The sequence below is a fragment of the Bactrocera neohumeralis genome, chromosome 5 (genome assembly GCF_024586455.1).
Source record: "Bactrocera neohumeralis isolate Rockhampton chromosome 5, APGP_CSIRO_Bneo_wtdbg2-racon-allhic-juicebox.fasta_v2, whole genome shotgun sequence".
NCBI classification, from domain to species: Eukaryota; Metazoa; Arthropoda; class Insecta; order Diptera; family Tephritidae; genus Bactrocera; species Bactrocera neohumeralis.
Window position 1 is genome coordinate 45,767,032 of NC_065922.1, and position 18,892 is coordinate 45,785,923.

Here is an 18,892-nt window from a genome sequence, read left to right on the forward strand (position 1 = left end):
TTGCTGGCAGCTAGAAAAGACGCACACACACCGACACACACCGATACACATGACTTACTCACTTACTCATTACATGCATTTACGTATGAGTGCTTTTGTTGTGTGTGCTGGAATTTCTAATATGCCACACATACATACGCACACACATGCACGCTGGTGTAGCGAGCGACCAGTCGAGGTTAATAGCAAGCAGCAGAAACGCTCATGATTAGCATGCGATGAAAAGCGATGACGAGCAACATTGCATGCAATTTGCGGTATGTAACGCCAACTGAGGCGCACATATACACACTCACAGCGGTATAATATATGTATGTAAGCGGAATGGCTGATTTAATGGCATTGCGCCTAAGTATATTTTGTGTTTAACGGTTTGAAGGTGGAAATATCGGTTTTCTGTTGAAAAACTTTTGCTCAGGAGTTTCATTGCTGATTTTATTTTTGATTTAAGTTAATATTTTTAGCAGAAATCACTTTTTTTGAAGTTATATAAAAGTTATTTATTTTTTGAATAAATTTTAAAATTTCATACTTGATTTCGGTGGAGTAATTTTTCATTATTAAATATCTGCATTCAAGCAAGAATTTCATTAAAAATAATATTATTATAAAAAATTTGTTAAACATTTTTTTCATTAAATTTTATTGTTTGCCTTTCCTTTTCCAGTTTTGTCTTCAAAGATTTTGCATAATAATATAATGGTAATATACACTCACTTATCGCTTGATTTGTTTAAAATTTTTGAAATTGATATTTCTTACTGTTTTTGTATAAAACTTTTTGGCATTTTGCATTTATTTAACCGTTATAACATTTTTGCAAATATTTTGGTGCAAATGATTAGTTTGCAACAAACTTTTTTATTATCTTTATATTATAAGAAAATAGAGTATATTATAGAACTACTTTTTCTGACTTGGTTTAGGGGTTACTAACTTATATACAACAAAAAAATACTTTAATAAATTTAAAAAATATTTTTTTAATAAAAAGACACCAACTTTCATTAATAAATACGTTTAAAATAATTTATTATTTATTTATTATATTATATTTTAGTTTATTTTATTTATTTTTTTTTTTAAATTATTTGTAAAAGTTTTTGTAACAAATTTAATTGATTTAATTTTTTATTTTATTTTTTTTATATTTTATATTAATATATTTTTTTTTAACATTTTCTCAATTTTTCCCCGATGGCTTCAACTCACTGCCGCATTTGTAGCTTAAAGTATTTGCGTTAACAAGAAATTCGCACTCGTTATATGCCACAAACTACGGTTTAAAGTTCACTACCTTCTTCAGCAACACACAAACGTACGCATTGCTGCTTGCCACACTCGCTCATATTTCAGCGCAGCAAACGCGCCATAGGATTTTATATGCCTTTAGGTCAAGCGTTGGGTCAACAACACAACAAAAATAACTAACTGTGTACCTACAACAACAAACAAACTCTTCAAAAACAAAAAACAACAACAACATTACTAACACCAACAATAATCACACTAGCAATTTGAGCGTGAATTCAAGTGCGTAATACGCACCAGCGTCCATTGTGGTTGGCAGCCAGCAAATAGACGTTTGTTAGTATGCCTTAAGGCGTTTGCGAGCGCTAACGGTCGGTGGCGCGTTGGGTGAGGCGGCGGGTGCGCGTAGTTACCGACAGCCGAACTAATTGTGGCAAATCGATTCTTTGCTGCCCTGACCGCGCACCGAGTTAGCAGCAGCAGTGGAAGCATAAATAAGGCTGCATGTTGCACTTGAAGTAGAAGGAGGTATAGAGAGCAAAAATTACAATACTTAAAAGTTTAACTTTTTTCGAGTTCTGATTTTTCATGTTTTACTGGCAATTATTTACACCATTGTTGCCACACTTTTTCACAGTTTTGAGCACAAAAGCTGCCTGCCGTTTGCGAATCCACTGACACGCACTATTATTTACTTCACATTACTATTTTATTGTCGATTTCACTCCAATTGCACGAACATAACGTGCTTTTTTGCCGTGTTGCACGAGCGCACATACACACAAACACATGCAAGCATATAGAACGGACACTTGAACGCTTGTATGAGTAGTTATGAGTTGCTAAAAATGTGTGTAGGTGTGCGTGTGTATGTGTCAGCATATTTATGTTTATGTCACAACAAGAGTAATTTCAAAGCATAACTACATATTTCGAGACACAGTATTGCTTCAACAGAATTCACTTAAACATAACTGTATTTCATGGCGAACACAAAATATTTTTATTTACCTCACTGGCTATGCAATTAACCGCATTGGGTGCTCGTATACAAGTATATACATACATATGTATTTTTTGGTAAATTCTAATAAGAAAATTTTTCACACACACTCGCGCGCGCGCCACACTGTCATGAGCCAACGAACGAACTGTTTTCAAACACGGAGGAACACGTACTAAAACTTGATTTCCACCGAATCCATTGCTCGGCTGCTGCTAAAAAGAGCTACGTGTGCTGGCATACACCGCTGCTGCATTTGAGTAGCGCGCGAGTGGAGCTGCGCGTCGTCGTGTGTTGGCGGCGATGGCACGCGGCATCCAGCGCACGACACGGCCGCTGTTAAGCCATTGGAATGTCGTTTAGCGTTGCAGCAATTACGTTGTGTATGTGTGTGTCGTAGCAAAACATTCTGAAGATTGACTGTTAAAACGGCCCCAAAATGTTAAAGCCTAACAGATAAGCAGCGTGAAATTCTGCACAACACAGCGCGCTGTTAAAAATTCTAATGTGCATTTGACTGCTCACTGCTTGCTGCAAACTTTTCACTGGTTGCTGTTAACTGCACACTGCATATAACAGTACCATTGATAACTCTGTTATTGTAGGTTAGCGCTGTTACAGTAACAATACTGCTAACGCTTAACAGTTTCTAATGTTTATTTTTACATACTGTTTAGATAACTTAACATTGCGCTGCTCTTGTAATTATCTCTGCTGTTAGTCTATTTTTACTATGACCACATATGGCACATTACCTTCGCTTCCACTTTAGCCGCTGACACGTTTCATTGTTTCCTCTTCTACGCCGATTTCCGTTTGCGCTTGTTGTTATTTCTCTTTTACATTATACCTTCGGCTATCGGTTGCATTCTTACATAAATTGTCCTGCCTACACACCAGCAGCACGCATACCGTACTCATTCATTTTCATTACAATCACTCAACATTACTGGGCGGCTGGGGTGAGTAGCGGCCGTATTCAGGTCGTATTGCATGCCTTTGTTTAGTCGCAGTTATGTGTATTGGCGTTGCAGACATGCCACCTAAATAGTGTGTACATTGTTGTACCACATATTTGGTTGCAAATAAGAGGAAAAACCTCACAACTATTGAATTTGAGTTAACAGCGGTGTGTGGGTATTGTATATGTATGTACATATGTATGTGCGGAGGCGCCGGAAAAAAATTTGTTTGACTGTACGTAAGAGTTTACATTTGCGCAAAAATACTGCTATGTTAGCAGCGTCTGCTTTTTACTATTACATATTTATTGTTTTCTATTTTCAAATCGTTTCCTTCGCCAATACATTTTTTTCCGATGCTCTCGGCTACTCAAATTCCTGAAGAGTTTATTCGGAAAAGTTTGCGCTTCGTTACTTTTTTGGAGAAAATTTGGTTAAAGTCTCTCTTAGTTGTCAAATAAAAAAGCAGAATGTTTCTAACTTGTTTTAAGAGAATAGTTAACTTTTCTTAAGAAATTTTTATATTAAAGTAGATGCAGAATTGGGATATTTAAAATCATATTGAAAGATATTTTGTGTAAAAAAAATTATGACGTTTTCGAAAAACGAAAATTAATGAGGATTTGCAATTTTTTTTTGACTGAAAAAATGTAGTACAGGGTATATACTTTCCTATCAAAACATTAAATTTAAAAAGCATATTTCTAGGTTTTTATTTAATTTCTCATTAAAAAGATGTAGTCGATTTTTTTATTTAATTTTCTATACTTAAACTTTTTTTGTCGTCTTTTAATACCTAAGTTGCTCAAAATAACAATTTTAAATGTTCTAGGATGGGTAAACGAATATATTTTCGGTCGGGTACTCTGAAAAATAGTTTCTTAGACACCACTAAGAAAGTCTCTGCAAGTAAGAGCTCTTAATTGCAACGGGATGGTCCTCCGCTTAACAGGTTTCGATTTTTTCTCATTTTTAGATAGAAAAATTCAAATCTTGCTTCCAGCTACTTGAAAAATTATCTCATCTCATAGATTTTGTAGTAAATTTCCATTACTTTTTGAGGCATCTCTGATGAAAAAGCGATGACGATTCGTCAACCATCCTCAACGAGGAAGTCAAAATCAAAGATCTGAACCAAACATAAATATTTTTATAAGTCTTTCCAATAATTGGAAATTGCTCGCGTTTGCGATCAGGTGTAATATTCCAATATCTACTTCGTTTGAAAAAAAAACGTCCTCAATTCTTGTTTCGACGCTTGCTAAAGGTCTATTTTTAGTCTTCATGTTAGTGAATATCAAATTTATTAAATGCTTATTTACCGGCCTAACAGATGACTTATCTTTTAGTAATTAAAAAAAATAATATTCCACATGTTTTTGTATCATCCATGCAGTGAATACCTTCTGAACTACCTATCAACAAGTTTCATGAGGTGGTTCGAACAAAAGTGATTATTTACAAAATATCTTCGATATTAAGTATATACAATTTAGGAACTACAAGCCACGTAAATTTTGAAGTTCCAAAATTCTCACAATACGGTTTTTGAGGAAATTGATAGTAAATTTACAAGACATCTTATTAAAAGCCATAGAAAAAACCCATTTTCGCCCTATAAAAGTGTACAAGATTTAAGACAATTTGCAGGAATTTTTGCCCGAATTGGAGTTTTAAAAAACAGCGAAGATCGTTTTGCCGCCCCCAAGACGTTGCGCCCGGGGCGTCGGCCCCCTTCAGCTGCTGCCCAATCAATACGACTAAAAAATCGCTGAATATAATATATTTACATTAGAGTGATTCAAAAAAAAAATTTTTCTTTTTTTCGATTGGTACTCGGAGAATTAGTTTCCTAGACACCTCTAAGAAAGCCTATAAGTTTCATCATTCATAATCATTTTTTTTCATTGAGTTATAAAATTCATAAGAAATAAAAAATTTTCAAAAAATTCAAACTTTAACTGAATATCTTTTAAACGTTTGCGAAAAAAATCATAATAGACTTTTTTTGTAGAGCATTCAATTTCCTACAAAATCTAAGGAACAAGATATTTTTTCAAGTAGTTGGAAGCAAGATATAAACTTTTCTATCTGATAATAAGTAATAAGAAAATATAGAAAACTGTATGTAGGAGGACCTTCCCGTTACAATTAAAAACTCATGTTTGGAGAGGCTTTCTTAGAGGTATCTAAGAACCTATTTTTCCGAGTACTAATAGAAAAAAAAAATTTTTTTTAATCACTCTAATGTACATATGTATATCATGCCAGTGAAATAGAATTTCCAATAAAACTCCTTGCTTAAATCATTATAGTAGATAATCAATTTCAGGTTACATTACTTGAGGTCACATCAACTAGACAGTAACAGAAACTTCATTTAGTAACCAAAATTTCATGTTTTGTTGAACCAGAAAATCATATTGTATTATACATATTATCTCCAAGCCTAATAGCTTTATTTTATCTACATATATAGGGAAAATCACATCAAACCGTTTCACTTGACAGTCTACCAAACATTTTAAATAACAGAACCATCATTTAAAATAAAATAATTTAGTATTCTGTTATCAAATGAATCTTAGAATAGTTTTGCTCTCAGTATTTGGCAGTAAAATGAATGATAAATCATCACATGACGTGATGTCACAATAAAAGCACAAGATATTATATCATAGCTGTAGTGTTGTTAAAGAAATTCTCTTTGTCAAGTAACGGATAGACTAGAACCAGGATATTTTGTGAAGTGATCTGAAGTAAAAAATACAAAAACGTTTAAACCATACAAAATTTCATCACGAGACATGTAAATATATCAATTGATACTACATCACATCACACAAATTAAAATTTCTTAATGTGCTTATAACATAAATTTCATATATTATGAACGTAGTTTGAGGCCAAGCTCAGAAAAAATTAGTATTTCTATATTATTTTTCAATATTATCATTCGTATACGTATTTTATTAACAGAAAGAGAAAATTATAAATTTCAAGGATACCGCAGTTTACAAAAAGGATATAGCACTCAGAAGTACCGTCTGATTTGAGTAGCTTAAAAATTTTCATTTATTAATGCCATGATATTCGGCGAAACACTTCTTTTTTCATTTCGAATGCGGTTTGGACTGAATCTTTTTTATGCTGCACACCTCACATCTTCCTCGGCTTTTCACAAATATTGGCCAATGTGCTCCCAAGTTACCTAATCGAACATCAATTGCAACCGACGCAGCCTTACCACGACATTTTATGCTTGACTGTGTTGGCGTCTGACTCAAGCTTCGTATATTGACACCAATATCCTTTTGTGGCATTAGGCCTACAGTAATGGACCGCCTATATTCCAGCAGAGTGTTTTTTTCATGTGTTTGAAAGTATACGACATAAGAATTAAAGAACGTTATTTCCAAAAGCTCCAAAACAATCTATGCCACAATTTTTTAGATCGTCTGCCTATCCCGTAGGTAGTTCGCAGTTGATCTCCATTCCTTGTTGATCGTGAATCAAACTCGCCTCTTTTCATTTGCTTGTCTGGCTTCATGTCTGAAAGAAGTCCTTTTCGATTGGCTCTAATTGTTCCAAATGCAAACACTTTCTGGGACCAAATCATACGTACTTTGTTTTCACAGTTTCATCTTTTCCTTGCTACATTTGGAACTTTTAAATATAGCCATATTGATCCGACAAACACCACAATTTATAACCACGCTTAATTGGTTTCATGGGGTAATATTGTTTGATGGCGCTTCTGCTCTTGAAAAGAATCATAGATTCGTCAACTGATAAATCCTCGGTTCCGTGATACACCTGCTGAAAGCGTTTGTGCAGAGCGTCAATCATAGGGGGTATTTTGAATACCGGTCTTTGTTGAGTTGTTGTTTAGAGCCAGGTCTTTACTCGCCAACTTGGAATTTGATGGTAGTCCATAAAGAAGTTGTTGCCTAGAAATGCAGGTAATTAAGTGCTTTGTTGTTTTTTACCGAATACAAATTTGAATTAAATATGGTTCCTTCAACAATAGTTTCAATGTACGACAAGAAAAATTGTGTGGACACGCCATATCCTTAAAAAAAACCAGTTAATGACCACACCAATAAGTTAAACTGTGAAATTTCGATTGTTTTTTAATTTTTTTTTTTAATTTTCGCATTGGTTTCTCAATAACCGCGTTTTAGAGATTTTTTTTCTCTGCTGTTTTTTCAGCCATTATTTCATGTAGAACGTCACTCAAAAACTGATCTTCATTATCTTCAATAAGTATACCTTGTTCTTATTCGTCATCAGACTCGATATCCGTGCTTGATTCATTATCTATTGGAATTTTTTCTAAAATTGAAGCAATTTTATCTTTCTTCAAAGATTTGCCTTAAAAACGATAATGTACAAAAATTATAATGGGTTGTCAAAAAAGTCTTGCGGTATTTTTATTGAATTTTTTTTTTTTTTTATTGAAATTGAAATGAATTTTTGATGACTCATGCAGAGCTCTTGACCGATGCTACGGCTGCCACTATGCCGGTCTCTTTCGACCAATTCAGCGATTTTATCGCAATTTTCGACGACAGGCCTTCCGGAGCGTGGCGCATCTTCGACCACCTCTACACCAGAACGAAAACGTTGAAACCATCGTTGTGCGGTGGAAATGGAAACTGTATTGGGTCCATAAACTGCACAAATTTTATTGGCGGCTTGAGATGCATTTTTGCCTTTATCGTAGTAGTACTGTAAAATATGCCGTATTTTCTCTTTATTTTGCTCCATGTTTGCGACGCTATAACTCACGAACGACTTAAAAGAAACGACAATCAATCAACACGTGTTAGCGCGTGAAATGAGCTTTCCAAAAGGTATAGCATGACCCGATGCGACGAATATAACTAGAACTACGCACTTTCAGCGCCAACTAGCGAAAATACCGCAAGACTTTTATATTAATATTAATTCATGAAATCACATCACATCATCACATCATATTCTAAAGATCACATGATCATCACATCACAAAATTTCCAGAATTGATTAACACTTATAAATAGCGGCCAATGAGCTATTTTTAGACTTGAGAGTCGTAACATTAATCAATATCACATCATTATTCCCACACTGTACCGTCTACCGTCACATAGCATAAAGAAAATTTTGTAATAAAATGACTGCGTGAGGGTACTGAGCCCTATTTCCAATACTATTGCTTTAAATCGAATGTATCTCACCTCGAAGCCTAAAGTGGGCTTAGTCCCCTAACAAAAAATGAAAAAGTCTCTGCTGAGCTTGTCACATAAATAATATTTCCCCGTTATTCCCTTCACGTTTAATTATGCATTCAAATAGTTCAAAGCGCTTTTCTATTGTTAAAATATGAAGCGTCGCTGTACACACATCCACACACACACAGCGCCAACCTGGTTTCGAATGAGTGACAGCTTAAATCAATCAAAATTTTTTAACTGCACATTTGCTGCCATATCACACGCTATATACACATATAACTTATATGTGTGTGTGATAGGTGTATGTGTGTGTGTAGAAATGTGTGTCGACATTAGCGGCGAACAAATTAAAGATTTTCGACTTTCAACTTAAGCTGCAACATTGCAACATTTGCATGCTCCCCTATGATAATACGAAATGCACGAATATGTATGTATGGATTTATAAAATTTCTGTGTGTGTGTGTCCGAGTGCGCATTTATAAAATTTGTGTATGTGTGTGCGTGTGCGCTTAGAAAATATGTGTGCATGTGTGACAAACTTTGAAGATATACTTCGTGTAGCAAGAGTGTGTCGCGTAAATACCTTTTATCTCGTAGCTAGTTCGAAATAAATGCAAGGGGGAAAATGCGAATGGGGCAAATACAAACATACTAACAAACAACTGTAGCGTACACAGTGATAGCGCACGCCACATTCGCGCTCGCAGCCAAACGCTCGCTCGCATTCTGATTGTTTTGCTAGGTAGGTGGGGCGGTAAGTAGGGGGTGGGAGAGGGGCAAGACTACAAGCGCATCTGCTGCCACCAATCATGTGCTTAATGGTTCCCTTAAGTCCTACAAACAATGTTGTTGCTGTTGTTGTTGTTGTTGCTTTTTCACTTGGGGTGACTTTAATTTATCGCTGCTGCATGTGTTGCATGTGGTCGCTACGGCGTTGGTTGTTGGTGTTTTTGCTGTAGTTATGTTGTAAGAAAGTTGCTTACTTCAAGCACCTTTGTAAGTGTTAAGCAACTGTTTGTTGCATGTGGCATACATTTTAATGTTACTCCGTCGCACCGTGTCTGTTGCGCATTGTAAGTGTAAAACAATTGAATTGCAAGCGTTAGCGTTTTTAACGTACTTGCTGCAGCATAAACACAACGCTTCAGGTGCGTCTTTGGTGACAACGAAGTTGCGTTGATAACATTGTGATTGCAGCTGAGTTTTCACGTACATTTCGAGCGTAAGTCACGTAAGCCGCTGCTACTTGATGGACTCGCAACAAAATCAGCACTTTTAAACAGTTGACCACACTTAATTCAATACTTCGCAAGTTTAATATAGAATATAAGAAGCGATTGATATATAATTACTTTCATTGTTCGGTGCCTTAATCGTCTCTAGCGATTATCTTTATTTATTTGGTAGATTTATCCTGGTGAACGTAATTCAAAGATCTGGTTTCTCCAAAGTCATTCAGCTGACACCTCTCTGAACTCTCACACCTCGAATTTATCCATTCCGTTTTTTGTACATAATTTTATAGTATCGTATTAACAATCCATTAAATAGCTAGTGATCAATTTTTTCTTATAAAAGCACACAATATACTATATTTTACACTCTTATAGAAGATGGTACTAATTAGTAACTAGAGGTCGATCCTGAGGTTGGCAAGATCAAGTCTCAATCGTTCACAAAAAAATTTGGGAGTATGATCATGAGTCACCTGGCTTTTAATGGAAGGTGATCTAGTTAATGGCTGGACTAAACATTTTTATTCAATGTAACATAGTTGCTATTGAAGGCAGTACACCGATGATAGCGACTTTTCAACTTTTCCATACCATTCTCGCAATAAAAGTTATATTTGCTATTAATAGCCCAGAGTTTCAATGATTACCACTTCATTGTCGCTAACTTTCTTTCAAGTGAGCACTAGAACCACCAGAGGCAACCAAAATTATTTTCCTCTGTGATATTTTCGTCTGTAATTTAACAAATTCGACTTTTAACACTTTAATGATGCCCAGGGCCTAGGTAACACTCAATAAACCACTTTTTGATATGAGCAGTGTTCCGTTGTTCCAAAAAAGTGGTTCTCTTTGCACACAAATTTTTTTTTTTTATCCAGCGTTTTTAAAATACCAAACCAGTGTACGTATATCTGCTGCCTTGCTGTTGTTGGTGTTAATGCGGGTTCCAAGATGGACGCAATTATCTAAGATTTCGAAGATATTACTGTCAAACGTGACGTGGAATGCGACGACTGTTTGTTTGATGACAGGAGATATTTCGTCTTGCCCTCGTTCACTGCCAGGCCCAATTTCTTTGCTTCCTTATCCAGTCTGTAGAAAGCAGAACTAACGGTGCGGGCATCGGCGTACGTTCTTGTAAAAACTGTACCTTCTCTATTCAGCTCTGCATCTCGAATTATTTTCTCCAGGAGTAGAAGAAGAAGAAGTCACACGATAGGGAATCACCTGGTCTGAAAACTCATTTGGTATCGAACGGCTAGGAGAGGTCCTTCCCGATCTGACACAACTTTTGGTATTGCTCAAAGTCAGTTTGCACAACCGTATTAGCTTGAACTTTGGTATATTCCAAGATTTGGTGCATGGTGAATATCTGGTCAGTTGTTAAAGTCCAATCAGCTTCTTGACGATGGGCTCTAATCTTTCACACAATACGCTCGATAGAACCTTATATGCGATGTTGAGGAGGCTTATCCCACAGTAGTAGGCGCAGATTGTGGGGTCTCCCTTTTTGTGGATTGGGCAGCACACACTTAAACTCTAATCGTTGGGCATGTTTTCGTTCGACCATATTTTTCAAAGAAGCTGATGCATGCTCATTATTAGTTCTTCGGCGCCGTATTTGAATAGCTCGGTCGGTAATTCATTGACCCCCTTCGCTTTGTTATTCTTCAACAAGGTATTTGCTATTCGAACTTCTTAAGACATTTTTGGTCACATCGTCCTTCTTTTCCCGCGGGCAGTGGGCGTTAATCAGCGATTTGTGGAATTACTTCACTTTGATGTGGATTGCGGTTAGACATTCATCCACCGGGATGAATGCCAAGACTCAGCAACGGAGTATCTCTCTCCCATGATGAATTCCGTAGTAGATGTCACAGGACCTACTCGTATCAGTCCTTGTCCCGTCCATCGCTGTTCCTGGGCAGCGGCACTTTCTGTCTTCACCTTCTCACTTTAGCTCATCTTCGAACGGATATTTTTGGGCTACCCAGTGGATACGTGGTTTAAGTCCGGAAGTCATGAGTTGCTTGAGCCATATGTAAATGAATCCTTTCTGGTCACTCCCAAGTGATTGGCGCTCAGAGTACTTTCCTTGTGATGGCTCCATCCTCCGTCAGAGACCCCAGAAAAACTTCTCTCAATTCAGCGTTGCATGATGCTTGCCTGTTTGCCGGTATGTCGCACTGACTCAACGGATGCTATGCGGGTTTTGTTAGGTGCACTTCTTCTTGATTGTCATACAGCGTGCTGTTGCATTCAAGTTAAGAAGGGACTTGAGTGTGTCATTGCTGCAGAATGATTGGATTTCTGACGATGATGTGGAGAGGGAGGGGCATCTAGGGAGCAGGAGGCTTCTAGATGATAAGTTTAGATGTAGGTAGCAAGAACGTTGGAAAATAGTCCTAACGGCCGAGTGACCTACGAGTATATTCGGAACGCTGGGTTTTTTGAGGATAACCCTGAGTTCAGATTTTGTTTGAGTCTGGGTTTTCTGATCACGGGGCATGGGCCTCTGAATGCATTTTGGCACCTATCTGATAGGTTGGGTTGTTTTTGTGGGTCGGGGGTTGCCCGATGTATTCGCACGTTAGAGATCTGGGCGGTATGGGGATTAGCTGGACTGATGGACGATTAGATGTTAGTGGTGTGATCTTCACAGGTCGGAATACCGAACTGTTAGGGTCGTTTGCGCGTAAGTTGTTAAAGCGGCGAATGCGTTGGTAGTAGCTTGGGCTACGAGATCTGACTGGAGACTTAATTCTGGTACCACGGGGAGCAGGAGCCCTTGGAGTTTTCTCCAACCTGTTCATGCGAACTGGCCCCTCGGGGAGTATCGTGGTGGTTGTGGTTAAAACTCAAATGCAGGAAGAACTGACTTTGTCAGTTGAATGTGGAGTTGCATTGCAACCGGGTGCCGGACCTAAGGCACGGCAGATCTTTTAGATGGCCCTCGAACCCTACCAAGGTGGTTAATGTGTCCATTCTACACTGCCAACATGCGAAATAGTCCCTTTAGTTTTTGAGATATCGATTTGAAACATTGCACCTGTTATTTTCTCACCAAGGAACTCATTTGTCGGAACTCCCGATATCGGTCCACAAGAACATATAGCTGTACAAACTGAAAGATCGGATTCAAATGCTTGAATTGAAATTTTCATTTCAAAGACATCTTCACGAAATTTGGCATGGGTTATTGTTTAAGGCCAAAGCAACATCCGAAGATTGCTACGGATTGCTACAACATAAACATGGCTGTCATTCAAACTGAATGACCGGAATTAAGGGTTTGTATAGAGAGCCTTTTCATATGATGAGATATCACCACAGAATTTGGCATGGGTTATTGTCCAAGGCAACAGTTCTCTGAAGAAATTGTTCAGATCGAGTCACTATAACATATAACTGCTATTTAAATAGATTCACCAAAGTTCTTGTATTTGTGCAGGGTATAATACTTACTACAAACAAAACCCCATCTATGTTGTTTTGAGGACTGGCACTTAAACGAGTGACTTTATGGGTTGTATTATGTCGTTTTCATGTAATCTTAAAAACTCTGGTGCCGGGATTATCAGGTATGATATGCTCAAATGAAAAAGTGCGGTTTTCACGTACAAGTTTGAGAAAATTATCTGCATTTAATCTCTTCATGATATGCTATAAATATGCTTGACTCTATAATTATGCTTGACTCTATAATGTGCTTCCAAATAGCTAGTACATGAATGAGAGTAAGAACCTCGTACCTTAGGCGAGAAAATTATGAGATTTTATCGTGATCGGTATTAACTTAATCGATCTAAAATATCACCTTTATTTCTTCGTGATTACTGAAATCACCAAACTAAATTACCAAAAAGAATACATTGAATCAATTTGAGTATCCGCCAATCCACATAAATTTGGACATGAAGTAATATACATATGTACTTTAGAAAACCATTTCCGAAAGCAAATCTATAAATTTACGAACCATTTAAGAAAATGTGTTAAGAAAACGTTCAACTAAGAATTTATTAGATTATTAGGATTACAGATAGAATGGATAAAAATACAAGCGGGGGACAAGAGATCAACGTCGGCGTATTGCCGAAATTTATGCATTACGTGCGTTGATGGCAAAGCAAACAAAATTACCAGAAAAATGTGACGCCTGACACCCTAAAAAATTTATGTCTATTAAAGTAACAACAAACCAAGGCAAAGACGAGTAGGGAATGCTTAGGATAAACTAAAGGCAGGAGTAAAAAGTGCCCGCCTAATGGCAGTGAGCTTGAAAATGGCGTGAAATGGGGTCAAAAGTATACAAATCAGCTGCAAAAACAGAGCAGAACGCATGATAGAGGAGGCACAGGAAGCAACAAAGCCATAATTAACTGTGTCGCGCACTGAAAAATGAAAAAATACCACACACACACACAAATTTTTCGATACAAATTTATATACAAATGCATAATAGGTGCATGTTGCCTAAAAAAATATACAATGCTGCCGAAGAAAGCGTGAAAAGCGAATATGCGATGCTGCGGCGAGATAACTCGCACAGCTGACAATGTTTTGACAGCGCCCGATATTTATGTATATGTGTGCCCAGGCATGCAGTTGCGGGTGTGCGGTGCATATGTACCGTTAGTGATCGATGTGAACTTCGGTGATCTTTTGCTGTTAACTTCACTGTGCGTTCTTGTTAATTTGCAGCTTTTCAAGCGAGAATGCACAAAAAGACAAAAACAAAGAGCACAAAGCACCAGCGGACAGAACAGTGATGAACCAGGAGACAAAAAGTCGGCGGTGGGATCGGAAATAACACAATGTAATGAGACGTGCAACTGTTGATACTTCAATGACAATGAAGCCACAAAGACAGCAACGACAACAACAACGCAAAATGTATTGATATTCCATAAAATATGGCGAGGCGACCAACGTCGGATGGTGATCTTGCCACAGGCGGGCAAGTTTTTGTGCGTCGTGTGTGTTGTAAGGCGATATGCATGATCTGTGCTGTTATATGTATACACACATACGCACACGCAAGAGTAAATATATGCAGTTAACGTAAACTCATGCATATTCACAACAATTGCAGTTGGAAAGCGGGGACAGTGTTCTTCGCAATTGTCTTGGGAGGCACGTTCTTGAGCAGAGCGTACGGCTGTTTTTTTTTTTTACATATGTATGTACATATGTGTATGCATGGCGTCTGCCTCGCCGACGAAAGCTTGTTAGCAGCACATTTAGCCGCTTCTTTCAACACAATAGCTTTTAAATGAGGGTCTTCCCCAAATGCATGCCGGCCACCTCCACACAGCCACGCAGTACATATGTATGTACAAACATTTAAAAGTCGTTGTTGCTATTTGAAGTTGCTTGTATGTTGGCATAATACAGCACTTCCGTTGCACGACCAAGTGCCAAGCACACTCGCTGCTGCTCGTCTCGCATTTTCGCTGTCAATGTTGTAATGATCGCTGACATCGCTACTGATCGCTCTGTTACTCTTCTTGCGAGTGCACTCACATGCATTGTTCAGCTGTTGCAAGTACTCGCTATCGGATTAGTTGCATTTATGCGCACTGATGTTCGCTTCCGGTATTGCGGCACTAATTTTCGTATTGAAAGTGAATATTTTAGTTGGACTTGACAAGATTTTTATGGTGAAATTGTGGGTGGCAAGCTTTTCTGCGGAAGAGAGGAACTGAATGTGATAGACATTTTTTTAATGAGAAAAGTAGAAATTTGAAATTAGTAAATCAAAATATGACGACTCATCATTGATACGAAAAAACAAGAAAAATCGTTAACTTCGGCTGCGCCGAAGCTAATGTAGCCTTCACAGGTGAATTTCTTTTCTTAACTATGTGTTCAGTTTGTATGGAAGCTATAGATGCATTGTTGCCTTATAGTAATCCAAATGAAAGTTTTCCATACAAGAACAATTTCGTTTAGTTTGTATGGTAGCGGAGATTACATTGTTGCCTCGAGAAATAGTCTATACCAAATTTGGTGAAGATACATTGTCAAATGTGAAAGTTTTCCATACAAGAACTTAATTCCGATCGTTCAGTTTATATGGCAGCTATATGTTATAGTGTTCCGATATCGGCCGTTCCGACAAATGAGTAGCTTATTGAAGAGAAAATGACATTTGCAAAATTTCAAAAGGATATCTTAAAAACTGAGGGACTAGTTCGTATATATACAAACGGACGGACGGACAGACAGACGGGACATGGTTAAATCGACTCAGCTCAACATACTGATCATTTATATATATACTTTATATGGTCTCCGACGCTTCTTTCTGGGTGTTACAAACATCGTTACAAACTTAATATACCCTGTTCAGGATATAATTGGTCTGGTTGCAGTAATCAACAGCAGAGGCTCATCACAAAATCTTACCGATCCAAACGAGGTTAGATCCACCTCTCGACTTGAGTCTAACAAACTACCAGCATGGCTTCCGAAAAGAGCGCAGCACTTTGCGTCATAAACGCCCAGATAGTTCATGGCCTCAACGAAAAATCACCTGCGAGAGACGATCTTGGTAGCGCTGGACTTGCCAAAAGCTTTTCACACAGTCGACTACACAACGCAACTTGAAGACCTCGCAAAATCTACGCTCCCTCCAGAGTTGAAGAGGTGGACTATGAACTACCTCAGCGATCGAAAATCATCCGTAATGTTTCGAGGTAAAAACTCTAAATTTAGAAGAACTAGGGTTCAGCAAGGTGGTGCCCTTTCCCCGTTGATGTTTAACTTCTACATGTCGAAAATTCCTACTGGCAAATAACCATAAGAGTTTAGATGTGGCACTTGACGGCCTGTGCTCCTTTACGGCCGCGATTATTGCCAAAGTACAGAGAGTACAGAGCCGCAAACAAAATCTTAAGTCGCTAGCCGGCAGCATAAAAGACAAAAAGATGTTTTGGGAAACATACAAGGCAATCGATCGGCCGGTTCTTAACTACGGCGCATCAATACGGTCGCCTGGATGCAGTGAAACGCAAACGAAGAATATGTAAGAACACTGCACTCCGGACTATAACGGTATGCCTTTTGATGTCTTTTATCGAATATCTGCCCAGTTAAGGAGCATAATGAACTCCACTTCAAGCAGTTTCTGCTGTGTTGTTTTCCTTGGAACATCAAGAGTTCCTTCCTTAACTAAGTCGATGACAAAAGACAATACGCCGATCAGACTTCGGACGCAACCAATTTCAGACATTCATTGATCAATGAATGGCATACTTGGAGTCAAACAACACCAATAGCAGACGACGAGCTAGAATTGTCGCGAGAATCGAGAGTGACACTTGCGTAGCTTCGTTCTGGATACTGTAGCTGGTTAAGCTCCTACTTATCCAGAAACGACCCCGACATATCAAATACGTATATGCCCAGCATGCAACAAGTCTCTGCAAGACTCTAACCACCACTTTATTTGCCCAGCTAAACCTATCCATTTGACACCCTTCTCCCTATGATATAGAATGTTGGAAAAGACCTTCAGTGATAATTGTTTGTCGCAAGCAAGTGTTTTTGATTGGTACGAATTATTCAAAAAGGGTCGAGAACGCGTTGAGGAAGAACCGCGTCCAGGATTTCGTTTCTTCGATTATCCAGGTGTGTGTAAAAGAAATTGTGAAACTAAAAGTTAGGGTTTGTAATTCTGTACTCTAGAACAGTTGTATTGTCGATTATTGAGCCCCTCAATGAGTAGAAAATAATAGGTTGTAAAAAAAATCTTGCGATATTTTCGCTAGTTGGCGCTGAAAGCGCGTGGTTCTAGCTTTATTAGTCGCATCGGGTCATATATATAGGCTATACCTTTTTGGAAAGCTCATTTCACTCGCTAACACGTGTTTGGTTGATTGCCGTTTCTTTTAAGTCGTTCGTGAGTTATAGCGTCGCAAACATGGAGCAAAATAAAGAGAAAATTCGGCATATTTTACAGTACTACTACGATAAAGGCAAAAATGCATCTCAAGCCGCCAATAAAATTTGTGCAGTTTATGGACCCGATACAGTTTCCATTTCCACCGCACAACGATGGTTTCAACGTTTTCGTTCTGGTGTAGAGGTGGTCGAAGATGCTCTCGGTCTCTTTTGCATCGGTCAAGAGCTGGGCATGAGTCATCAAAAATTCATTTCAATTTCAATAAAAAAAATTCAATAAAAATACCGCAAGACTTTTTTGACAACCCATTAATTATTGTCTACTAACAAGAATATTCAAATCGGATATCTCACCGATATTGTAAAACAAAAGTCAGTGAGAACGTTCCAGTGAGATAACTATAACTCTCGGCTGAGAGAATATTTCATATTTAAGTAGAAACACTGCGTTAAAAAGTCACCCACGCGATGTGCACTACCATTGCTTCATATACACAAAAATGTTGCCACATCGCAACGATTTTGTAGTGATATTACCGGATTTCCGAAATTTTCACCGTATAATGAACAATTGCTTACATAAAAAATACTATTTCATAAAATAATATTTTGATCTGCTTGCGAATCGACATTCACACATACATACACATTTATATTTACATATAGTATGTATATGAAATGTATAATAACAAAGGATATACGTAATAATATTATGAATAAATTTGCTCGCATTTGTGCACTAACTTTTTGCCACCTGCTGTCATAAAAAAAAAAAGCCGAAAAATGTCTTTAAACAAGTAAGGAAATGGGCTAAGTTCGTTGATCGCATATAAGAAAACGTTGAAAGTTGAAAAAAAGCGGATAAAAACAACATTCATCACCGAACATTTTATAAAAAAGTTTATGTGCAAGGATTTGCACGAAATAACACCAAATTGCCGGAATCGCAAAACGGTAAAGTGATAATCAAGATTTCACCGCGTCCGTCAAAGGTTTGTACATATTTTTCAAATACCGTACTTTTGTAAAGTTTTATTCCACTATCATCATTGGTTTCTAATGTTTATACTCGTATTATACAGAGAAGGCATCAGATGGAATTCAAAATAGCTTTATATTAGAAGAAGGCGTGGTTGTGAACCGATTTCACCCATATTTCGTACATGTCATCAGGGTGTTAAGAAAACATTATAGTAGTGGTCTAGTAGTTCCTGAGATATGGTTCTTGGTCCATAAGTGGGCGGCGCCACGCCCATTTTCAATTTTTAAAAAAGCCTGGATGCAGCTTCCTTCTGCCACTTCTCCCGTAAA

The 18,892-nt window shown here is 37.7% G+C and overlaps 1 protein-coding gene across 2 annotated transcripts in view; it reads right to left on the reverse strand.

The window, feature by feature from the left end:
- LOC126758939 (irregular chiasm C-roughest protein) overlaps positions 1 to 18,892 on the reverse strand; it is a 724,984-nt gene that overhangs the window by 88,493 nt on the left and 617,599 nt on the right. The window contains exon 1 of one of the 2 annotated variants that reach the window (XM_050473424.1): positions 2,263 to 2,434. The exons of the other annotated variant lie outside the window; for it this stretch is intronic. The gene's annotated coding sequence lies outside the window, so the exon portion shown is untranslated. Of the gene's footprint in view, positions 1 to 2,262; positions 2,435 to 18,892 lie in introns of those variants that run through there. 2 annotated transcript variants of the gene reach the window in all.